This window comes from Mixophyes fleayi, chromosome 1 (assembly GCF_038048845.1).
Source record: "Mixophyes fleayi isolate aMixFle1 chromosome 1, aMixFle1.hap1, whole genome shotgun sequence".
Classification (NCBI taxonomy): domain Eukaryota; kingdom Metazoa; phylum Chordata; class Amphibia; order Anura; family Limnodynastidae; genus Mixophyes; species Mixophyes fleayi.
The window spans coordinates 237,451,132-237,478,278 of NC_134402.1; the positions used below are offsets into that span (position 1 = coordinate 237,451,132).

The window sequence follows — 27,147 nt, forward strand, 5'->3', positions numbered from 1 at the left end:
TGGGAAGAAGGAATTAAAAATAGAGATGTGGGCTGACACTTGTGTTTTAATTTTGGATCTGGTTTCGGTTCTAAACCACGTTCATGTGTCGGCTTTGCTACCGGTCTTGCCTAAAAATCATAAAAAGGTTTTGGTTTTAGATCTGCATTTAATTGAAAATTGTGAAAAATAGGTAAAATAATGTAATTTTAAGCTGTTTTTGCTCCTATATTACTATTTATAACATTGACATTAATTTCCAGTCATTTCCAGTCTATTTTGTAATGATCCCTTCACAATGGTCCCAATTGTCACCAATTTTCACCAAAGTCTGCAGTGTGCTATCTTAATGAAGGATTTTGTAACTTTTCCATCATTGCATTTGCTTTCTCTGATTCAATTCAAATAATAAACTGCATAGTGTTAACATCTCTATTTCATTGCACCAAAACCTCCTTCACATATTCATACTTACTTTTACTGTAATTGAACAAAATGAATAACAACATGGACACCAATGTAAATTTGGCAAAAGGTCACAGTTTTTATTTAAACAAAAATGGTGGGTGGAGAGTGCAATGTGAGTCAGCTAACAACTAATAGCAAAACCAAATAGAGGAAGGTCAGATTGCTATTGCACCACTGGTCGCAGGATATATTCTTGTTTGATGTTACAGCTTCCTAGTAACTGTCATAAGCTTTTAGAACCAGTAGGAGAGATTTTCAGCTATTACAGCTGCCTTTCTCATAGAGTTGGATGCACTCATAGGTACATGGATGCCCCCAGGACTTAACACAACGTAGTAAAAACTTATGAGCAGGAACCAGTAGCACGGAGATAGGAGAAATGGGGCCAAAAGCACGCCCCTCTGAGTGGATACTCAGAAGGCAGCAATAATTTAATTACAACTGAAAGCCTTGGCTGCCTAACACTAGCCAGGGCGCAGTGGCAGTGTGAGGCGTCCCGGTTGCCCTGGCATCAGAGTGAGTACACCCCTTCTTGGGGATTGCCTCTGCTGCAAGTCTCGGGCAGTCCCCAGGGTTGGACGAAGCTTACTCTGGGGCAATGATTTTTTCCACCCTCCCTCCCACATAAATATTTACGAGTCCCCTGGTTTCATTCAGAAAGGCAGCATGAAGACACAGAGCATATAAAGAAAATAAGATAGGAAAGCCCTGCTCTTGGCTAACAAGGAATGATCTGGCAAAGTATTGTGTGCCTAACCTTTGAATTTGGCTCCTCTGGCAAGGGGTCTGATTGGAACACCTCAATTCAATAATTAGCAGGCATAGCCAAATACTTTTGTCTATATAGTGTATGTTCCCCCAAAACAGAACAACCCTAGTGCTGCCAGTCTACACTGATGGTAGAAAGATCTGGGAGACAAAAAGCGAGGGGTCCCACTGATTTTCTTTTTTTAATTTATTTTTTATTTATACATTGCCCAAAAAATTAATGAACAGCAATTAACAATAATAGTAACAAAACATTAGGACATTCAGCGCATAAAAGTTCCCATAGAAAACAAATGGTTAACAGCAATCCCTAATCACAATTCCGTTCTTATAGTAGGGTGATTATTTCTGTGACATAGATGTATTCTCTTTCAAAGTGATTGAGCTCTTCCCATCACCTTCCGTGGGAAATAATACAAATGGATTCCTACCAGAGATCCTGATGTTCTCAGCATATAGGATATCCAGCGGAATCCTCTGGATGTCAAACAGATCTTTGGAATATCACCACTTTTCCACCTTATTAAAATCCTCCAACCGATGCAAAAGTGGCCCAAGGAAAGACAACCGGTGAACTGGCAATAGGAAGGAGAGACAAGTTTCAGATACAGAAGTGATGGTCTGGTCCTACAGAAAATAAAAATTGTTTTGTTACTATTGACCATTTCAGATTGTATTACCTGAGTTTAGGATTTTGGCTGCATTTAGGATCATATAGCGCCTTAGTAGTGGTTGTTTAATATTAATTAACAATAATAGTTAGCATAGAGCTTACAACGAGGCAGCAACTTTAGAAAGTTTTCAGTGTGTATAAGAGCATAAACAATCATTGGGAAAAATACAGACAGACAAGGGAGTGAAAGGGAAGGGGGGTAGATAGGTGCTTAAAAAATAAAATAAAAATTGAAGGCTGACATTTCACATCGTCAACAAAGGTAGAGCTCTAGGAAGTGGCTAATAGGGCTATAGGAGAACAGTACCATTTAAGAAGGGCACTGGAAAAGGGGAGCACTACGATGTCTTCTCAGAAGTTACGCTATCAGTGTGGAGGATGTTGGAGAAGCAATCTTGTACGAAATTTGTCTGTTTCTTTAACTTCCAACCAACTAAACCAAGTAGCAATAAACTCAGAGGTCCGGTCAGAGGCAGAGAGGGATAAAATCAATGCGAGTAAACCACTCAGACACAGAGGGAGACTTGGAATCAAAGACTTGCTGCGTTATTCAACTTTTTATATGAGGAGATGGGGATATCAGATAGGGACAAAAGCCAGGAACCAGGGCCTGTCGGCACCTCTGTCCTCGTGATCTTTTCAGAAAGGTAAATAACTTTGTTTCAAAGGGAGAAGATCTTAGGACATGACCACCATATGTGGAACTGGAAACCAACATAAGAATTACATCTCTAACAAAAAGGAGATATTCTTGGCGAGAATGCATTTAATAATGTGGGGCATCTGTGCCATCTTGTTAAAAATTTGTATTGGATTTCAAATATAGTTGTAACTTGTCAGGATGCGTGATTAGCTGTGAAAACTTTCGGCCACTGGATTGTCCCAGTGAGATCCAAAAGGTCTCTCTCCTAGGCCTCCATGAAGCGGGGTTTGTGGGTAAATTTATCTTCAATGAGTATTTTGTAAATACTAGATATAGTATGTTTTTGAGAGTACAAAGAGTTTCAAAGAGTGTGATAGGGTACTCTGTGAAGAAGGGAGCGGAGTTGTATGTATCTCCAATGTTCGCTTGCTGGAATGAAGACTTCAATTTGGAGTTCGCGAAACTCTCGTATGTTACCATCCTTGATTAGATTACCCAGTCTTTGAATACCTTTTAATGTCCAAACAGCAAACTGTTTAAGCTGGAGCCGAGGTGGGAAGTCCGCGTTGCCCAAAAATGAGGTCAGAGATGAGATAATTGTGGAGATGTTTTGACTCAACCTAATCCTTTTCCAGAAATCTAGAGTGGGGCCAATAGTGGGATGGGTGAGTTTAGGTAAGTGTGGGAGTCATGGCAATAGGTTCAATGGGGTCGACAGCCCATGGCTCTCTATGGAAATCCACTGTTTGTGGTTTCCCTATCTCGTCTATTCCAGAACTCTAGTGAGCATAGATGCTTGCTAGTAACACCAAGAAAGTGGTAATTGTAGGCCTCCTTGGTGCCTACGTCCACAGAGTATCTCATGCTTGAACCTCAGCCCTCTGCCGCCCCCCCATACAAAGTCCCTGATCATACGTTGTAGATCTACAAAAAAGCGAGTGGGTACTCTGCATGGAACCGTTTGGAGAACATACAATATCTTAGGAGGATAGTTATTTTAATGGTGCCTACTCTTCTTAACCAGGAGAGATGTAGTTTAGACCAGGATTGCAGATCCCTGCTTGTTTTAGTTAAGAGAGGATAATAGTTTAAATCATAAAGCTTGGAAGTGTCGCCTGAAAGTGTAATTCCCAGGTATCTTACAAAGGTTGGATGCCATTTAAAGGGAAAGGAGGTTCTCAAGGACTTCATTGTATGCTCTGGAAGGGAGATGTTGAGGGCAACTGATTTTGAGTAATTGATTTTGAAGTTAGATATGTGTCCGAACTTCTCAAATTCGGAAATCAAATTTGGAAGGGAAACCATAGGGTTGGTGACAACTGCCAGTAAAACATCGGCGAATAATGCCAATTTGACCTCCCTATTTCCAACCCTGATGCCCCCTAAGTCCGTGTTCTGACAAATCGCCCTAACTAATGCCTCCATACAGAGAATATATACTAAAGGTGAGAGGGGCAGCCCTGACGTGTACCGTTTGAGATCGAAACTGGGTCAGAAATTGTCCCATTAATCCTAATTTTTGCACTGGAGATTTATATAGGGAAAGAATTCTATTCAAACAGACAGGTCCATACCCAAGTGCTCCAGTACCCCTAGCATGAATCGTCAATTAATTCTATCAAAGGCATCAGTAGAGAGGAGAAGTGCCATGAGTTTTGATCTGTGATAGAAAATGAATGATATCAATCATTTTGGTCATGTTATCATGTGCCTCTCTGTTAGGGACAAATCTCACTTGATCGGAACGGATTAAATTTGGAAGGAGCAGATAAGGAGCAGATTCATGTGATTTGCAATGAGCTTAGTGAATAACTTTACATCTATATTTAGAAGGGAGATTGGGCGATAACTCGAGCACTGAGATGGGTCCTTTCCTTCCTTAGGGATGATGGTGATGTGAGCCTCCAGCACATGACCGGAGAAAAACGCTTTGTTGGATACTTTGTTAAAGTGATGGGGGACAATCTATTTTTAAAGGTTTTGTAGTATGAAACCAAAAAACAATCCGGACCCAGGCTCTTCCCCAATGGTGACAACTTAATGGCTCCACCTAAGTTGCTGCAACATCTCCTCCATTCCTTAGTAAGCCTAGGGAAATTTCTTTCTTTCAGGTATTCCCTGATGGCCTTGGTATATCCCGTTCCCATTAGGAAGGGGATATGGGACTCGAGGATATATAGGCCCGAATAATAACTATGAAACGCTTTAGCAATATTTTTATCTTTAAAACACTGGGTACCCCTCTCGTCTCTAACTGATGGAATGTAGGTCTGGATGCATTGTTTATGGAGGGACCTAGCAAGAAGTCTCCCCGGTTTGTTTTCTCACCTGAGAAATCTATTTTTACATTTTCTGAAAGCCAGTTTTGTGCTATCATCTAATAGCTTATTTAAAGCTGTTCGAGCAGTTTCTAGTTCTACATAGATGTCTGGAGACAGGGAACTTTTATGTATAGTCTCCAAAGATTGAATTTGGGAGAGGAGGGATTTCCTATGAGCCTCCCTTTGTTTTTTAAAGAATGATCCCAATTGTATACACTTTCCTCTAATTGCGGACTTGTGGGCCTCCCAGATTTTAATCTTAGAAGTCTCACCATTATCATTTAAGGCGACATAGTCATCCAGGGTTTCTTCAAGCTGAGATTTGCAATATTGGTCTTGTAATATTTGATCGTTAAGCTGCCAGGTCCACTGCCTGGGGGGTGGTCCAGCCAAAGCCATTGAGAGATATATGGGAGCATGTTCAGATCCCAATATTTGCTCTATATGGAAATCTAGAAGAAGGTCCAAGTGTCTATGCTCAATAAAAAAAGTATTAAATTCTGGAATAGCAAGAATGTGGAACAGAATAATAAGTATAGTCTCTATCTTTGGGGTGTAGGAGGCGCCAAGAGTCAATGAACTGGTGCTCATGAAAAATACGCCTGGTTTTCCTGGCTTCTCTCAGTGGCAGCCTATTTCCCATTCCATTCTTAATTGGGCCATGTCCACTTGGGGGTCCATGCCCCAATTAAGATCTCCACCGACTATGAGAACACCTTCTTTGTGTTCATCGATCAAGTCTAGTGTACATGATAAGAAAGCGACTTACCCTGGTTTGGGGTGTAGATATTAACAAAAGTAAAGGTTGGGCCAAGTAATTTGCCCTTTACCAAAAGACCTCTACCCACCCCGATTTTGGTTACTGTATTGTCTGTGAAATGTAACCTTTTGGAGAAAAGAATCTCCACCCCTTTGGATTTACCTGCAGGGTTATCATTAAAAAAGCCCATAGGGTAGTGGGGGGAACGTAAAGATGGTGCGGAGTGATGTTCAAAATGTGTTTCTTGAATGAATGCAATGTTAATTTTTTGAGTGTGGAGGGTTTTTAACATGCGTGAACGTTTTTCAGGAATGTTAAGGCCCCTGGCATTAAGAGAAGAAATGTGCAAGTTATCCAGTAGATGATAATTCTGGAGGAAGTTTATGTTGAAGCAGGGTATCAACCTCTGGCAGGTGTATTGACATCAAGCAATGATGGGGCAGAGTACTTTGAGCATCAAGGATGGTAGTCACTTGGGAAGGAGCAGAGGAAAAAACAGAAGGGGAGAAAGGGGTGGAGAGGAGACAAGCAAACGACAAATACAAAAAACACATTATAAAAGTAACATTTTATTGTGAACAGTAGAAGAGAATTCCCGTTTTCAGGAACATGGGCATATGGGACTTCACCATGAGCTACCAAAACTAGCGGTACTAAACTGGGGTGCAGGTGGTGGGGATAGCTCGAATCTAATCATGAAGGTGCATTGAGCGGTAGAAACTTTCAAATATTTACTCACTGCGTTAAGGCAAACCTTAACCTAGGTGTTTGCCAACTGCACCTAATGTACTTCTCAGAAGTTCGTGGCCTCAGGTGGCAGGCTGGTCTTCGGGTCTTGTAGTGAGGCGGGGGCTCCTTCTAACTTTCTGGGTGACTCGCCTTTCTTCACCCCTGGGGGGGAGTGACGGAGCCATCGGCAGCGATGTCGTGTTCCAACCTGGATACGCTGAATTTTGGAGCTTCGCAGGACCACAGATTTTACTAGTACCAGCCCTAGGCTTTGTCCGGGGGTCTGGTGGCACTATAGCAGGGGAAAATATAGCATGAGGTCTTCCTGCCATGGGTATGCTGGTACTACAAGCACCAGCATTCCCATGGCTGCCAGGGCACACATATGTTTCCATTTATAGGACCATCATGGCAGCATGCTGGCTAAATAAGCAATCTGAAAAGCCTCGCCACAAAGTGAGATTAACTGGTTACTATAATAGCCAACAACCTGCACCATCTGAAGGAAGGGACACAAGTGAAGTGGCTGAGGAAGAAGCCATTCCTACCTCAACAAAGGTCCCTGTAAAAAAATATCCAATTTTGTGGCTAAATTCAGGTGCTTCCAATGAGACCTTATCGATGGACAAAACAAACAGATAGTTTCATATTTAAAATTGGCTTATGGTACAAAAGTAAACAAACGCATGAGCAAAGAAAATTACTGGAGCGTATGGACAGTAATTTATTGCCAATTAATGGAATGGTGTTTCAAAAAATTGTGTGTGCATTAGTAGTTTTCAAGAAAAAACAATAAATTCTTAAACTTTTTTCAACTCTTATTGTTTTAAAGATAGATGTATGAAAAGAAGTGGTCCATGTTTTGTGTCACAAAATCATGAATATACCTTGCCCATAAAATGTACAGCAAGCAGCATGCATAATTCAATATATGCTTCTGTAAAATAATATCACCATAGTGTTTTATTTCACTGATGTAAATGTATCAAAGTATCATAGACACGTGCATAAAATGGTAGGTTACTATTCAAGTACAAAAGTGACATAGCAGCATAAAAGGACATCCAATTTTTATCTTGGATGATGGACCTGTTGAAGAATCTCAAATATATCGACTAACCATTAATAATACTAAAAATGACATAAATAAATTGGCTATTTGTTTTTTTTTCTTATCTACCATCAAGTTTGTTTTAAATTGATGGTTTTATGTCTTAAAATAATTTGTTTTAAATTGATGGTTTTATGTCTTAAATTAATTTGTTTTAAACTTTCAGGTATACATGTATGAACTGGCCACCACCTTGCATTAGTTCAAATCAAACATAGCAATTTCATATCTAATGATTTACTACAGTCTTCTTGGTGCAATGAATTCAAGCAAAAATAGTTGTGCTCTACTTCTTCTGACGTCCCGTCGGAACCTCTGCGTTGTCACTGTCTCTTTGATGTTGCTGACAAGTGAAATAATGTGAGTAGGGTTAATTATTATCTACTATTTATTTAAATACTGTCTAAAACTTATTGTAATAAAAATAATAAAATCTGTAAGTCTATAAAAATAATTTGCAAATCTGCAAACACAATTTATGTGTAAAATGAAAACTATAAAAAATATGATAGCCATGCACATAAAAATGAATAAAAACAAATTCCCTATGTAGGGAAGTGACTGTTTAATAAACTTATTCTGAAAAAAGAATTATGTCACTTCAAACTCCAGCTTACTATCACTTTTGAACCCACCCTCCCTAAATTAAATATAATATTAACTTTTTATCCTAAAACATTGCTTGTTTGAGCCTAGTTTATGTCTTAAAATGCCCCAAGGGTAAGGACACATCAAATGTCACATTTATACATTTTAATGTTTTAATCACTTAGTTTTGTGCTTCCTGCATACAATATGTAAGCTGGATAATAAAAAATATCACCAAAAGGAGATAATATTTTAGACTTAAGTGAATAATTATCTAATGTATATGTTACTTAAAGCAATAAGCAAGATATCTTAAATACTGATTATTGTTTATTATGTGAATCCTGTATCCTGGGACAATATGCATAATTATCAACAATTGTGCCAAAGGGGGCCAACAAATTGACTTGGTGAATAAAAGCTATCTCTGGACGTCAATATTGTATTTTGATTAGAAAAAGAAATATAATTGGTGCTTAATTCACTTAAGTATTAGCTCTAACCTTTCATCATCGTCATCATCATCATTTATTTATATAGCGCCACTAATTACCCTTGACCTAAATTAGTCACTCTACAGACAAATACAGACAAATATGTACATCTAATACAATTGCTAACATTCAAAAATGCAATCAGCTTAGGGAAAATAAAATATAAAAAAAAATACAACAATTGGCAAGATCAAAGTGATCACATGATACAACTCCAATGGTAACTTATCTATTTTAGTGGAACTACATGACAGCAAGTGTTATAAAATATCATACATCATGTACAGTAAACTGTTAAATTGTTATCTCATTCTGACCTATACTAAGTTGTATAATCTGTATTACTACTATGATGATCTAGGAAATGTACAGAAGCAGCTTGTAGATTCAGAGCCACCATCAGGGTATACAGGGGATACAGGTGTAAGGGGCCCAGACTGACAAGGAGGCACGCCGCCACCTGCCCCTACCCCCTTTTCATTTTAATTTTTGTCCTACAATTAGGTGGCTCTCAGTCACAAATAGGCTGGTGGCACACCTTGCAATGACCTCAAGACACGAATCAGGTCACCCCGTGCATCAGTCTATTTCCGTAGGCGAAGAAATATCAACCCCCCCTCCCCCCAAAAAAAGTATAAATAAATTAAATATAAAAAGATGAAAGCCTAAAAATGATTGTTGATTTTCTGTAAACACAGTTGTTTTTTTACAACCAAGGTATACTGAGATACTAGAATTTACCCTCTACTGCCAAATATTAAAGATATATCCTGAACTTAGCAACTCTCTCACTTCCCCCATACTCCAACGCTTTAGATCATTGTTAAACAAAACAATGTTTTAAGGTTTCATGCTTTAGTTATAATCAATATGTCTGTGGAAAAAGAAAATGTTTCCTAATACAGAATAAAATTAGAAATAGCAGTTTGTTCCAATGGGGATAGGAGGCTCTCTCCCTGACTTCCAAATCAACAAAATTTAACAGATGTGGAGAAAATGTGGAACATCACTGACTAAAGATGAATGTGGCAGATCTTTTTGCGAACGGTATTGACATTTAAATATACATTTATTGATCCATAAAATCACCCGTATTAAATTTCTCTAGCAAACATATGTATGCATGCAATACAATGTCCTTTAATTTATAAAGAAAAACAACTGCTTAGATGGTATACAAGCACAGTGAAAGAACTGATCTCTCCTGCTTATAATGATATTAATTGAATGAGGCAGAATATTAGGATCACATTATGAAATACACTTGTAAGTCTGACATATATTTTGATGTCATAATCTTTCAGTTCTCTGTATTGAGATTACTATGCATTATTTCTATATCTTAAGAGTTGTATAACATTTTTTATGATCATGATACAGATTTTTGCCTTTTCATAAATTGCTTAAATATTTTATTAGTATAAGTTTAAATTTAGGGAAGTGAGTACTTTTACCTAATTGTAATTCTAACTGGGTGTAATAGTTTTGTCTATCCTGTTAATCCTGTAATCAAAGATAACATATAAGCTCATCGGAAGTTATTCATTTTATGAGTCTGATGATATAGATATATGTGTCAGGTCTCCTTATATAGAAGTATTCAATGAAATAAAATGTTTGTTACAATATATTTTATTTAACGTTTTCTCAACATGAGAATTAAAAGTACTGTCATTGTTAGTTTTTTTGAATTGTTTTATAGAGTCTCTATTATGTTTGACATGTGACATACTGAGACACTGAATCCACAGACTAACACAGCCACTGATTAATTAAAAAGGTCTGCAGGAAAAAGCTAATTGTACATTTTATTGGTTTCCTCCCTAGATAAAATATTTAGTAAAAGTCAGTATTTTCCTTTTTAAAAATTCCTGAAAGTCGTCAGAGAATTAACTCTATGACTGCTACCTTGTTACAATCTTTGAAGTGAAAGTGAAACTTTATAATTAGGAGCTGTGTTGCTGAGATTAAGGGGGGTATTCAATTGTTATGAAACCCCGCCGCGTAAAAACTACTACCGTTATTACGGTAGTAGTTAGCTTGATTTCAGCTAGCGGCTCAGGGAGCCGCGAGCTGAAATCCAGCGAGAAAATTACCGTAGTAACGTTTTTTCCACGCACTATTATCATAATAACGATAATGGATTTTCGCTGTTTCGTCCGACAATTGAATAACCCCCTAAGAGTTGGATGTGATTACTGTTGAGATCACCTTTCAAACTGCTGATTGTACAGTGTTTGGATACAATTATACTAAAGAAGTCCACATATAGCGTAAGGTACTGCCATGATGAACAGCTCTCATTTTTCATAGTGATTCTGGACATCTCGGCTGCCTCTCCTATGCCACTCCTCTTCAGTGAGGTTTGATGTGGAGTAGAGAGCCAGAGTGCTGCCCAGTTCAAGCAATTAGCATTTTGGGTATAGTAGTCACTATGCAACTGGAGGAAGCAATGTTTTTAGAAAATTAAATAAAACTCCACTACAGAATAAATCCATTATAACACATAATTTTACCTGTTGGCAGACAGTTATTAGATGGCACATAGTTAACAAGTATAAAAAATCAAACGTCCATCAAGTTCAACTTATTTTTATATGGATTATCTGAGATGATTCTGCAGAAAATAAATCAAAGCCCCAACAAGACATTTGCAAATGTAGTCTGTAGAAAAAAAGAAATTCTTAAAATTCTTAAGTCTTGAATGGTAATCATATTAATCAACCACCACTCCAAAAATGTATTCTAATAATCATAGCTGTAGACACCATTTATCAATTAATTTGGCCATATCCACCTCCGTAGGAGTACCATTGCCTTACAGGGAAGAATCCCTTTCTAGGCTGATAATGAAAATATTTATGTATGAAAAGCTCATTAGAAAGATATTTGTGTGACTTCAGAGTTATATTTAAACATATTAGGTGGGTGGTAATAATTTTTTCCAATGCAAATAATACAGACACAAAGAATACTGACACAAAAATGACACCACTTAAAATACTGACAAATAGGAAATACATAATGTTGTAAACAGTGACAAGCAAGAAATACCAACAGCCTAAATACCTTTATGAAAGAAATCCCAACACATATAAAATACTAGGAGTGTAATTGCCAACAGTGAAAAAGCCACCAATCCCACTGTTGACATTAAGAGCGGCTGTGTACAGTTAAAAATAGATTTATTTTTAAAAAAAGAAGCATCGGGTTGCCGCTATAAACAATATTAACCCTAGTGCTGCCAGCCTACTGCTGGCTTCCTAAAATTGGGGGGAAGAAATCGTGAGGTACCCCCGATTTCATGAAAACCAGCACTAGGCAAACCAGCTGGGGTGGGTGGCACTCTAGCAGGGAAACACGCTGTGGGGGGTCCTCTCTGCCACATTAACAAACCAGCCCCAGGCTGTTCAGCACGGGGTTGGATTCCCTAAGGAGTGTGGTCTGCAAAAAATTAAGCGGGCCTCCTTGTCTATCCCAGCTGAAAGAACTAGGACTCTTCCTACACCCCTGGGTGTAGGGTAATAAAGTAAATTCACTGGAACAGGCTTGACAAAACAAGAAACCAATAGCAAACAAATGGACTTTGTTCTTCTATGGAAGAACATGTGACGCTAAATGAGAAATAAACAGACGCAATGTATATTTATACTGTAGGGGGTTTCCCATGACAGCGTAGGAAATCCCCCAGCATATTAGCACCTCACGCACTGCTGCATCTTTCCCTTATGTTATGAGATGCAAACTATCAAATAAATCTCTTTCTCTATATAATATATTAATATGAGTACTGTGTGTTTCAAAAGTGCATTAAAATAATCCTTATAATAAATGGCTGTCCAGGTTCGATCACCACAAAGGTGAAAGAGTAATAATCTTCTTTTGTAACAATTGTGTATGTGCCCTAAATGTACTCATAGATTGGAGTGGTTTGAATTAATAACAGTGCAGGAATCGATAGACAATGGCATAAGTGAAGGCTATTTGTTCAACAAAGTGATCTAAGAATGGGACAATTGCAAGATAGAATGCTGTTATAACTGTACATAGTTTATAACAGCAACTATGTACAGTTTATAACTGTACATAGTTAAGTGTCATCTGCATAAATGATGTCTACTAGGTCATTATTAAATAAAATTAAAAGTATAGGGTCCTATACTGATACCTGTGGTAGCCCACTAATAACTATAACTAAAGATGCTGGGACCGGTTTGGCAAATCGACATGTGAAAACTAACTCAAAAGTTAAAAAACTTTTATACTAATTACAAATATTATTTTGCTTTTTTATTATTATTATTATTATTATTATTATTATTATATTTTAACACAATGTGAAAGCAAATTGAAACTACAAGGTACAAATATTGCTAAAATTATAAATTCCCATCTTCTCCTAAAATACAGAGCAGTTTAGCCTCATTTATAAATAAAATTAATCAAAAGTAAGGGGACAGAAGGACTGGCTTTATTACATGTGTCACTTTTGTGTATGAAGTTATGTCAACCTAAAATTGTATTTTTCTACTAAGCTCAACTGGAAGATGCAGCATACAATCCATTAAAGATATAGGAGGTTCCAGCTAGTGCAAAATTCAAGAGTGTATGCTAAACATCTAATAAAATAATGTAATGTACTCAATCTATTTATGAAGCTGTGATTACCAAAAATCCAGAGAAAACATCAGTTTCCTCCAGAGAATGGCTGTCGCAGCTCTTCTCTTAATTCATCAAGGAGCTTACACAGGAGAAATCTGAGATTTCTCCTGCCTTAACCTATTTACTGCAAGTAACAGCAGTCTCCATGTGATCTGTCACAATTTATCGACTGTGGAGCAGTTAGAAACTAATAAAGAGCCAACCACACTAGGGGCCTGTTTAATCAGTGAATGCAAAGTGAACTCAATTTATGTTTTTTTTTAAATTGTACAGAAATTGCATGCAGATATGACTGTTTTCAAGTTTAAGTGGATCTGAAGAAAGGTAATAAGATAGTTGCTGTATGCACACTGCTGGATATGCATAATGCATATGTATATAAAGCAGAGCCGTAACTAAACATTTTTGTCAGGCGCAGTCCCCGCACTCCTAAGTGCAGTAGATGGTCACCTGTTCTCCGCCGATCGGTGCGTCCCGTTGCATGCACATGTGCAAAGATGCTGCTGGGCTTCCTGTTGGTGGTCAGCTGGTTCTGACCGCTGAATCAGCTTCTTCTCCCCTCTTTATAAGTAACACTCTGGCACCATTAGGGTGCCAGAGTATTGGTTCACACCTGCTCCAGCACTTCCTGTTTGTATGCTCCTTTGTGTTTTGCTGATTTCTGGCTTGTTTCTTGGCTCATTATCCTGGATCCCGATTGGGTACTGCACAGTCCATTTTGGTATTGACCTTCTGCTCATCCTTGACAATTCTTCTGGTTCTGCCTGTGTTCTGTGCTACTGTTTGACCTGGATTGTCTGACTATTCCTCTCTACAACTCCATCGCGCTGGTAACTGACTTGGAGAACCGCGACCTGAGCATCACATGCAGAGAAGACCATAGCTCCTTGCGGGGGTCCCTGGTGAAGACTGGGGGTGTGTTAGTCTCTGCGCCTTCCTGTTCAGTTGCGTAAATATGAGCCGTTACCCCCTATGGTGTATGTAACCCTGATAAAATACTTTGGCCATGAACAGACAGAAAGAACCATCCGCTCAGGAGCTTCTGCTGCATTTGGCTCAAAGTATAGATCAGCAAGAGACCAACAGGTGCAGCTCCTATAGTGCATTGAAAGGGTGGTATCCCACCTGGACTCTCTCCAATGCTCCTTGCTATCCCACCCTGTGGCAATAGTGAGTACGGCAACCACCTCAGCTGCTACCACGACTACTAGCACTACCGGAACCCAGGGTCTTTGTATACCACCTCCCAAAAAATTTGTTTGCGACCCTAAGAAGTGCCGTGGCTTACTCAACCATTTCTCCATCCAATTTGAACTGGTCCCAGAGAATTTCTGGGAACATGATGATCCTATAATTCAGAATGCTACCGTGTTCATCGGAAGTTTTTGCAAGGTCTTCGATGAACCAGGCCGGGTGTCCTCTGGCGCTTCAGGTCTTTTAAATCACAGAGATCTCTTATGGCTGGCCAGTATGTGGTACATTTCCAGACCCTTGCTGCTGCTCCATTGAAATAACGAGGTCTTGAGGTCTTAGCCACCTTCTGACAGGGTCTGAATGATCGCTTAAAGGATGATCTGGCATCCCGCGAGTTGCCTACTAACCTCGATGACATGATATCACTCTGTGTCAAGGTAGACATTTGCCATGGAGAACACACAGGAGAGTGACTGTTCTCGTCTCCCATTGTCTCGTCTGGCTCCTCACTTCCAGTCTCCAGTTGTTTCCACGGAAGAGCCCATGCAGATAGGTCGCTCCCTCTTAACCCCTGAAGAATGGGATAGGCATATCAAGAATCGTCTGTGCTTATACTGTGGAAATTCCGGGCATCTTCTCTTCATCTTCTCTCAAGAGGCCAGGAAACGCCACTTCCTAGGTGATATTAGGGAGGTCAACCTAGGATCCCAGTCCTCTTCTCCCTCTCCGCAAAGATGCCCATCATCCTTCTTTCCCATAAAGGACCCCAATCATTGCAAGTTTTTGTGGATTCGGAATCCGCTGGACACTTCATATCCGAAACTTTGATCTCTAAACGCCATTTGCCCACTCAGTCTTTGCCACAGCCCATATCATTAACTGCTGTTGATGGTAATCGAGTCTCAACCTGACCGCTATTCCATGTCTCACCACATCCTCTCTTGAGGTTCTGCCTGAGCCATACTCTGAATTCCTTGATGTCTTCAGTAAGGCTGCATCTGAGATTCTGCCTCCTCACCAGCCCTGAGATTGTCCTATAGATCTGATTCCAGGTAAAAACATTTCCAGAGGCAAGGTATACCCTCTATCCTTACCCGAGACCCAAGCTATGTATGAGTATGTAAAGGAGAACCTCAAACGAAGTTTTATTCGGAAATCCTCCTCAGCGGCTGGCTTCCTCTTAGTAAAGAAAAAGAATTGTATCCTTAGACCATGCATCAACTACCGTCAACTAAACGCAAATTACGATAAAAAAATTGCTATCCACTTCCTCTCATTCCAGAATTCTTTGTCCGTCACTGTGGGGCACAGATTGTCACCAAGTTGGACTTAAGAGGTGGCTATAATTTTATCAGAATTTGCCAAGGGGAAGAATGGAAGACTGAATTTAACACCAGTGATGGTCACTACGAATACCTTGTAATGCCCTTCAGGCTCTGTAATGCACCGGCAGTTTTCGAAGAGTTCGTTAATGAGATCTTCCTGGACCTTTTATACCAAACAGCAGTCATTTACTTGGATGATATTTTGATTTTTTCTCCAGACCTCCCATCCCATCGTAACCACGTTAAGGAAGTACACCGTCGCCTATGGAAGAACCATTTATACTGTAAACTAGAGAAATGTCTTTTTGAACAGTCTCAGGTACCCTTTCTTGGATATCTGATCTCTCGCACAGGTCTGCAGATAGATCTGGGCAAAGAAGAGGCTATTCTTAATTGGCTCCAACCCGTCAGTTTGAAAACTACCCAACACTTCATTGGTTTTACCAATTATTACCGACAATTTATCAAGAATTTCTCCAGTCTTATTTTTCCCATCACCTCTCTTACCCATAAGGGAGGATGGGTCAGATCTTGGCCTCAGGAGGCTATCCTTGCACTTAAGTCCTTGAAACAGGCCTTCTCTTCCGCCCCTGTTCTGTGTTAGCCGGATCAAAAGAAACCCTTCTTTATGGAAGTTGATGCTTCTTTGATAGGAGTAGCGGCGGTGCTTTCTCAAAAGGATTCCTCCGGTAAGCTCAAAACTTGTGCATTTCTGTCTAAAAAAAATTCTCCTAATGAAGCCAATTACTGTATCCGCGATAAGGAACTGTTGTCCATCAAAGCTGCCCTTGAAGAATGGCGGTACCTGTTGGAAGGGGCTCTCTTTCCCATTACAGTATTTACTGAACATAAAAATGTAACCTACCTACAGTCAGCTCAATGCTTAAACCCTAGACAGACTCGATGGTCATTGTTTTTCAGCTGGGTTCCAATTGATATTGACTTTCCACCCAGGCACCAAGAACTTTGCGGCTAATGCCCTTTCTAGGTATTTCGAGTCCTCTGACTCTGATTCTTCTCCGGTATTCAAGCCCACTATTAGCCCATCTAAAGTTTTAGCCTGGACCAAATCCTCTGTCAAAACTCCTCCTATTGGCAGATCTTTTGTCACCACCTACTTGTGCAACAAGGTCTTGGCATGGGCTCACAAGTCCATGTTTGCTGTACATGCCGATATCAAGAAGATGGTGGCTCTCTTCTCCCGTCTCTACTGGTGGCCTTTTCTTTTCGTTGATGTTAAGAAATATATTCTTGCCTGCAAAGCTTGTTCCATACATAAGACCCCCAGACGTTTACCTCCGGGTCTCCTTCTTCCTCTCCCTGTACCGGAGTCTCCTTGGACTAGTGTTTCCATTGATTTTATGACTGAGCTTCCCAACAGCCATGGTTACTATTCTATCTGGGTTGTAGTTGACCGTTTTTCCAGGTTTACTCACTTTATTCCTTTTGAAGGCACTACCATTCGCTTCTACTTTAGCACTGCTTTTTATAAAGAACATCTTTCGGTTTCACGGTTGTTTCCTCTGGAAATCCTTTCGGACCGCGTGGTGCAGTTTGTCTCTAAATTCTGGAGATTGTTCTGTAAACATTTAGGGATTAACCTGAAATTTTCTTCTGGGTATCACCAGCAGACCGAACGAGTCAACCAAGACCTAGAATATTATCTTCGGTGCTACTGCTCCGAGCAGCAATCCTCTCAGAGTGAGTTCTTACCTTGAGCGGAGTGTTTTCACAACAACCATCAACACGAATCTACCGGTCTGTCCCCCTTCTTTATCCTTTACAGTAAAAATCCTGTGTTTCCTACTCTCACGGAGCTACCCGAATCTTCGGTGCCAGCTGCTCAAAGTATGGTTTGTGATTTTGCCCAGTGAGCTTCTTCTCACCTCTGAATAAGTAACACTCTGGCACCATTAGGGTGCCAGAGTATTGGTTCACACCAGCTCCAGCGCTTCCTGTTTGTATACTCCTTTGTATTTTGCTGACTTCTGGCTTGTTCAAATGGATCCCGATTTGGTACTGCACAGTCCGTTTTGGTATTGACTTTCTGCTCATCCTTGACACTTCTTCAGGTTCTCCCTGTGTAATGTTTGGCTTGACCCGGATCGTCTGACTATTTCTGTCTACAACTCCACCGACTGACTTGGAGAACTGCGACCTGCGCATCCTACGCAGCGAAGACCGTACCTCCTTGCGGGGGTCCTTAGTGAAGACCGGGGGTGCGTTAGACTGCGCTCCTTCCTGTTCAGTTGCGTAAATACCAACTGGTGCCCCCTACGATGTCTATAACCATGACAATTTTGGTGCCCTGGGCAAGACAGAGCACTGGTGACCCCTGACTCATGGGAACACACTACCAGAGGGGACATTCCTATTTTTCGCTGATGCCGGTGTCTTAAACTCAACTGCTGCTTGGCCGGATCCTGGAACTGTTTGAAAAAGAGATAGTTACTATTCACCTCCTGAAAAGTCGAGCAAAGACTAAACACTAGGTCATCCTAACCCTAACCAGCCCGACATGAAATTATTTGTTTTTTAAAAAAACATTAGACCTCCTTGCACCCAATTAGCCCCAGAATTTAATCAATAACATTGAAATTTGCTTGTTTTCCCCCAACATTAAATTAAATAGCACCTGCCTTTAAAAATGAGGCCTCCTTATTTCAAACCAACCTGACATTAGTGTTTATGTTTAATAAATAAGCCTCCTTATCCCCAACTAACTCCAACACTAAATTAATAGCATTCACAATTAATAAACAGACATCTCCACTGTCACCAACTCCAACATTAAATTAATAACATTCACATTTAATAAACCAATTTTTTTCCCCTCCACTCAGCCTCAGCAGACCTTTCACTCGATTACTCCACCACTTGTATAGACCTTGTTAATATTACAGAGTGCAAATGAGAATGGTTTATTTCACTTGTTATCTATTCCATTCACTCAAATAAATATCAAGTGGCACTCCTGCTATGATGGCAGATTCTATATCCTACTTATACATACAATCCTATGTATCAGACAAAAATTTTATCTATGGGGAGCCGAGTAGATAGGTTGGTGAACGCTAATGCGCATTTTACTTGAGTTGGCTTTGTCAAGGGGGAAAGAAAAATGTGGGGTGCCCCCAAAATTGGCATTACCAGCACAAGGCTATGCCAGTATGTAGTCCCTTTGCCATAGTACTAATCATCCCAAGTCTGTTCAGTACAGGGCTGAATTCCCTAAGGAATAAATACACTCGCCCAGGACAAACCAGCCATGTGCTGTGTATTCAGCCAATCAGGCATGGCATCATCATTATCAGTTTGTAGCTTTTACCAGTGGAGAAACACCCTGACACATGGCTTTATTACATGTGTCACTTTTGTGAGTGAAGCTATGTAAACCTAAAATTGTACTTTTCTACTAAGTTCAACTGGAAGATGCAGCATACAATCCATTAAGCTATAAGAGGCTCAATCTTCACCAGATGGTGCAAAATTCAAGAGTGTATGCTAAACATCTAATAAAATAATGTAATGTACTCAATCTATTTATGTGATTACCAAAAATCCAGAGAAAACATCAGTTTCCTCCAGAGAATGGCTGTCGCAGCTCTTCTCTTAATTCATCAAGGGGCTTACACAGGAGAAATCTGAGATTTCTTCTGCCTTAACCTAAACCTGAAAAGCATATATGTGTCTGCATCCAGGTTAAGATAGTTAACATTTACTTGAACATGCTCTTAATGTAGTTGGCCTATGCTTGCATGCCCCTTTCCTCTCATGGCCCGCATCTCTAAGCATTAGGAGTTTTATAGGCAAGTCGTGATTGACTCTGCATACAGACGCAAGTATGATTTTTTCTGTGCACACGCACAGTTGGGGAATGTGTATTTTACTCTGCGCAAATTAACTCTATGCTTCCAACTCTGCATGAGGCCCAAAGCTTATACAGTTTAATTTTACACAGAGATATCTGACTGCTACCTAGATGCTAAACAACATTTAATATAGAGTATACTCTTCCCCATTTTCTATCCTTCCAAAAAATACAATACCCTTCCAAATGTACAGTACTGCCAGGTAATGTCTTATCCAGTCATGTTTCTACAAAACAGTTAAAAAATTTTTTTTAAATTTAACAAAATCATAAAGAATCATCCAAAAAAAAAAAAATATGTTTTGTCCCATTCGTCTAATCTTTGAAGCAGTGTTGTTTTGCGATTTCCATCAATTTAAAAGAAAAGTTGAATTAATCAGCAATGTTTAAAAGTCTCAGAGAAGCTTCCATTCTTTTCAATGTATGGGCTACATATAGAAAATTGATCAAAATGAATGGGTGTATTAAAATTAATTTAACATATTAAGAAAATCTCTGGATATTTCGATTACAAGCCAAATTGGAAGGTTATAGAATTGTCAGACATTTGGACTCCAGGATGCAGTTATCTGATCTATTTCAAATGACCCTGCATATTTTTGTGTGTGCGTTGCCTGACGCCCCAGCAGTGTTAATTGGCTGTTTATCGTGACAAGAAAGAATTTTAAATATGTAATTGAGTTTATTCAATTGTTAATGTTGAGCAATTGTGCTGAATATTGAAAGCTCCAGCTACAATGATATTAATGAAATAGTGACAAGCTTTCAAAATGGAGCATAATGAAAATGTTAAACATAAAATAACTAGTTAATTGAAGAAAACAAAAACTGCAGTTGGGGAGCTCTGGGAGTATGGGGAAAAATGCAGGATCATTTGGAATTTACCTGACCAGGTTAATCCAGAGGAATTTCCAAATATCAGACTACTATACAGCTAAGTCATCTGAGTAGTAATGGAAAACTCCATAGATGGAGCTTTTTACATTGATTTAAATGTGCTCATTCATTTCACTGGCATTATTAGCAGGCCTGTTGTAACAACATTGAAATGAATGTCCCCATTGATTTCAAAGCTTTTACATGCATAAGCTTTTTTTTTTTATTTCATCTCACTGGTTTTGATCTTATCACAAGTATCAGATTGAGTAATCAATTAATTTCAATATAACTGTCACATAAAGAAAAGTGGCTTGACTTTTAGATTAGGCACCTAGTTCATTGCTTATTATTGCCAATTTATAGGGCGGAGTATATGCTTTATAAATGCTTCTTCAATATACATTTGGATTCTGCCATTTAAAATTGCAGGTTTAGTCTCAACTTAACTTGCTTCACTTGTTGCAAAGTTTTAAATGTTTTAAACACACTTTAAGTTAGACACGTTACAGCTTTATTTAGTCCTATGTAATTACTACTATTATTAGAATAGCCTTTTAGAACGTAGAGTTGTTAATGCTTTATTTAGTTCTATCCAGTGACTTCTATTATTACTATAATTCAACTAGATGACATTTGTGCATTATTCACTCAAAATACTTTTACAGGTTTAACATATTAGTTAAGTTAGCATAAGTTGGAAAATTATTTTTGCACAGTGTGTAAATATAATTTTTAATTTAAAATATTTTAGGTTCAGCACTGAAATGAAAATCTTTAAATGTATATTACATCATTGTTCTTTACAGGAGCAACATAGTTTCTATATATATATATATATATATATATATTTGTATTTGTATTACAAAACACTGTAACAGGTGTCAGTAGAAAACAAGTTAACAAAACAATACATTTTTAACTTTTATTTATTCAAAACAATTTTATTTTAATATTATGAATTACTTGCCCTTTAAAGCATAAGTCAACTATTTTGCAGAATCTATATATTTAAATGAGCAGACCGTACAAATTATTTTTAGAAATGGGTTTTAAAAATCAATTTACTCTTGGGATTTGAAACCCCAAGGTATCAGTTAAATGCAATCCCAGATTTATATTTTCTTCTGCCTTAGGCCACTCTTTCTACCACTTTGCAAAATTCTCACTAGAGAAAAAAAAGAATAAAGAGGACATATTTTAAAATGTCCTTTTGAGGTGACTTCCTTGAAACTCAGAGCCAGAATTCAGAACAAAATTATGTTTAAAAATATAATTTGTAGTAAGGTTTGACTAGAATTAGGTCACCTATTGTATTAGTTTTTCATATGCATGCAGGGACAAGTGCTGGGGTGGAGTACATATGGAGTCATAATTGTTCTGGTTCATGTCCTATACTCAACTTTAATTGCCTGTGTACAAGATATAAAACCGCTTTGAGTAGGTCCTAGCTGGAGGCAGCCATCACTTCGCTAAGTGGAGGGCTGCGAATAGCTATAAAGTGTGGGAATGCATTTAATACTATACAGGTCCATGTCTGATGCCAAGTAAAGGATACATATAAAGCAATGTACAATATGAGTTAGAATATTATAGTACAAGCTAACTTATTTTCAGTTCTGTTACAGTGTTTATTCAGTGGTTTAAAGACATGCGACCTGAGTCATTAAGAAAAGTAAAGCATAAAACAGAAATAACTTTGCACCTGGGCAAAACCATGTCACATTGGAGGGGGAAATTTAAAATGTGGGAACAGATTTATAGTTGAGGTGGGGCATTTCCTAGATCAACTTTAAATTTCAGTGTAATAATAAAGCTAGCAAATATTTGTATGCTACATGAATAAACAGCCAGTATTTATCTTATGTGAAAAATAATAAACTAATTTGCACCCCTTGCATTGTAACATGTTTTGTCCCGGAGAACATTTACTCCTTTTTTTTGCCTTACTTTTCCATGGACCATGGAGTGTAACTCGAAGTGGTCTTTAATGAGCATCGCCAGACCCCTCTGCGTGCACAGGAGAGCAGAATGGGAACCTCATCCAAATTTGGCTGTTAAGCCTGTATTTATATTAAAATTAAATTGTAGATAGTTCTAGTTCTAATGGTAGATTAAATATATACTGTTTATATATTTATATAGTTGTTTATAGCAAGGACAATGAAAGAGTGAAACACATACTGAGATATGCAGTCTGTGTAGATGTGTTTGGGTATGTTATTAACATAGAGTGATTTACTATGGATAAAATAAATATGTTGATATAAAAAAAAAATCTCCTTTTCCCTTAGATAAAATGTCAGTGACCGCACATTCTCTGTCTATCAGCCTTAATTTCCATGTACAGTATTATATTTGTCATATCCTTATATGACAGTGTGTGTCTTATTAAAAAAACACATTATTTTCAGCTGCGATTCAATTATCTGTGCCAATTGATTTACTACTGGATTGTGAATAATGGGACTACAGAGACTTTATAAAATTAGGTGCCTAATGTAATATTTACTCAGCTTTGTACAGAAATATAGGAATTGAATGTGATTAGGAGTTGCAATGATTATATTGTCATTTTGTCTAATTGGGGGACCAAGTTTTGTTGAGGCCCAAAAGAGTGCCCACTACATTTATTACATTTCAAACATAAAAAAAATTAACCTTTATATACCCGGACTGGTGATTCAGCTATTTAGACCAGATAATTTTTTATACTTTTGTCACATTTAATGCAGTAAAAAACGTCAGTATTACTTTTCTACCTAGATGCATTTTAAGGTGTTTTGGAGGGAGTTGATAGTTAAGTGGAGGTGTTTCTATTTATATATATATATATATATATATATATATATATATATATATATATTGCAATATAGTACTGAAGCCAAGGGCCACCATCACTGGGGTAAGGGGGGTACTGGTGTATGAGGCCCAGGCTCACCAGTTGGCCCACTGGCCACCGCTGCTGTGTCCTCCCTGACGTCCCCGCTGCTGCGGTGAGCCTGACAGTGACAAGCAGTAGTCAAACACTATCATTCATCTCCCATCGACATTTGACAGCAGACTGTCATTGTCAGGCTCACAGTAGCAACGGGGATCCAGGGAGGACATGGCAGTAATCGGAAATAAACTGCAGGGGAAAGATAGCTCCGCCCATGTAATCATGTGATCCACCCCCTCTCCCTGTCAGTTGATGGTGTGACCTCACGTCACACTAATCAACCCGTCGCCGCTGTTGGAAGAAGGAACTGATATGAGCGTTTTGTCGTTATCCAATAACGATTGTCGAATCTCAATTTGTGTTTCCAACGCACAATTATTTATTCTCAAAAAGTTGCAGAATAATTCAAGTAAAATAATAGTAAATACAGCCGTTACTTATCGCAGGCGCTCTGGATCCAGTGAACAGTCATTCAGTCCTGAAGTCTGTGGTCAAGGTGACTGAACACTACATGAAAGCTACTGCTGATATGCAAACAGAGATACAGTGAAACAATGCAGATGGTATAGCTTGCTTCTAATCGTCCAGACATCAGGAGGGTCCAGGGGGTTACACATCATAGGCTGATTCAATCTAAGGAATCCAAACGTGGGGGTCTCTCCGGGGGATGAGCTCTGTTCTTGCCGCCAAACTGCTCTGTTCTTCCCGCCAAACTCCAATTACAATGAGTCCATTAGCATTTGACAGTTAATATCATATTAAAGGTTTATTCCCTAACATCACCAGTGGGCCAACTGGTGAGCCCGGGCCTCATACACCAGTACCCCCCTTACCCCAGTGATGGTGGCCCTTGGCTTCAGTACTATATTGCAATATATATATATATATATATATATATATATATATATATATATATATACACTGTATATATATATATATATATATATATATATATATATATATATATATATATATATATATATATATATATATATAGAGTATGCAATGTGCGATCTTTTCGCCGAATGCACCAAACAGCTGCTGATGTAAAGGGGATTAATATGATATTAGACATGACACATTTCTTTTAACCTAAACCATATGTATCACTAATATGCATATAACTTATAATATTACACATAAACACTACTATATCTTGACATAAATAACTATGTGTTGCAACTACAATTAATGTGTACTATTTTACAAATGTGCATGTTTGTGCGAATGTATGTAAAAGCGTAAATGCTGTTGTTGCCACGTGTTGCGGCTGGGCACGCCCTTCCACGCCGTAGCGTGCTCTACGCATCTTTTCAGACAAAGACAACCAAGTTTGCTCGATTTTAATTGAAATGAGTTTATCCAATTTGCAGACTTGACAGCTCCACCCTTTGATAGTGTAATAAACTATCACCTAATCACTGTTTCAAGTTCAGGATTATACAATACATCTTCACAGACCATGATCTCGGTATCTCTCACCACCCTTTCAGTCTCTTTCTCAGTGTTACTCCCAGAAGACTGTTTTCCACACTTCAACACAGTAGGAACACATTTGACACATAAAGCAATTGCTAAGATGACACCCAGTATAAGGAGAAGGAGCTTACCTACACTAGCAACCATTTCCTGTACCCACTCCCTCAGACCAGAGAACCATTTCACAGGGTTCAACCACGAGAACCAACCTGCCACCTTTTCCCCGACCTCATATAACGAAGAATTATGGTTCCTTCAAAATTCCCATTTCAGTTGCAGAATTTCATCCATCTTTCGGTCTATAACCTTAGGGTCATTCGTATTATTGGTGATGTACGTGCAACATTTGACACAAAACTGGGTGGCCAGTGTCACACAGTACCCGCCAGTAATAGAGGTGAGATAATTTTGTACCAGTCTATGTTGCACCAACTCCTTCTTGTACGCTTGTAGCTCCCTTCCAGTATACCTGAAAGTGTCATCATACATCTCAGTGATATTGTCTATTAATTTAGCTAGGTCTTGGATATATTTAAAGTTTAACGTTCCCCAAGCGGTCCTGGTGAGATCTAGAGCAACCATAACTTGAAATCCACTAATCAATTTTGTAGCTTTGGGTTGCTCCCCAGGAATCATATTTCTCTTGCCACGGTGTTCATACTGTGTGTGTATATATGGTGGTGATGTAGTCTTGTGAATACCAACCATTTCCTCATGAGTAATAGACATGATTTCAGGAACCAGTTTAGCTAAGAATCACAAACCCTTGGAACTCGGAGTCACCCAGGAATAAGCTTTTCTCCCACAAACAAAGTACACATCATCAGGGAGAACATAAGGAACAGTATGCACATTAATTATATCACATAGAGTTTTGATAAAACTACCCAAGCCTAGTGTCTCCATTTGCTCAAGACACGTGTCAGCATGGATGACATTCTTACAATTATCTACAGGGACTTTTCCAATGGATACTTTCTTATGTTTGGTTATACGCCCTAGTTTGTGACTTCCATCAACATTCCTGCCTATTGGTGACCTTGTAAGTCTCCCTCTAAAATGAGCGTGGCGAGCCATTGTCTGATCTGATGGGTCAGCTTCCCAATTCTCCAGACGCTTTGCATAAGAGATATTTAGGCACAGCAAAGATCTGTCTACAGAGTATTGTCGAAGCGTTAGACTAGGGGACCTAGTGTTATTGTACCTCCCCTCTATGGGCCTCCCACCCCTCAATTCGAGTACTTCGGAGATGTTTAAAGGGAATGGCACAAGTCCTATGTTATGCTGCCCCTGCGGCACGTGAGAGCACACCTAGCACTTGGTTTGGTTTAGGACCTTACCCACCAAGGAGTGATAATCCTCCAGAGGATGCCCGCCCACATTCAGATTACTGGTGGACTGGCATCGCTGGATGCATCTCTCTTCAACTAGGGAGTCACAGAACTTGCAGATACAATACTCATCAGACAATAGCCCCTCACACTGTCTCCGAGTTCCTGAGCTAGCAGACCTTTTCATAACCCCTGGACCAAGCTTGATAATGGGCTGCTCTGAGTATTCTAGTAATTTTTCCTCGATCTCCATTTCATCCGCATCACAGCCAGAACCTTCCTCTGTCCTCCATCCTCCTTCACAAAAATAGAATGTCCTAGAAAAAGTAAAAACAAGGAAAACCCTGGAACAAAAGAAAAATAAAAACCGCCACTCCATCGCTGAGATAGTTCTGATGCAACGTCTCTGGTTCAGGTGTCTTGACTGCAGGCTTTAGGTCTCCCGGAACAGATTAACGAGTGACAGATCTGTGTCATTGGTCTCAGTTTTATCTCGCACCTTCTCCGGGTTACTTACTCTCCTGCAGTGGGTGGAATGGACCCAAGTTTCTCTCTCTGCAACCTTCAGTGATGTGGTACTGGTCTGCAGCACTTGGTACGGGCCTTCCCAACGGTCTGTTAAACAACCTGAACGTAGAAATTTGCGGATCATAACATAGTCCCCAGGTTCAACATCATGACAGTTCATTTCTGGCATACCAGGTGACAGCATTTTGAGTTTTGTTGTTGTTGTTTCAGCTGTCTGCTTATTTTTATAAGATATTGCACAGTCACTTCATTATTACACTTTAAGTCGTCTTGCGGACTCACAATCAAATGAGGTTGTCGGCCGAACAGTATCTCAAAGGGGGACAGATTAAGAGGAGGTCAAGGAGTGGTTCGGATGCTATGGAGGACTAGTGGCAAAGCTTCAGGACACGCCAACCCAGTTTCA

General features: G+C 39.1%; 1 pseudogene; it reads right to left on the bottom strand.

Moving 5' to 3' along the window:
* Positions 1 to 6,405: 6,405 nt before the first annotated feature.
* Positions 6,406 to 27,147, bottom strand: part of LOC142145728 (fructose-bisphosphate aldolase C-like) — a 30,951-nt pseudogene continuing 10,209 nt past the window's right edge.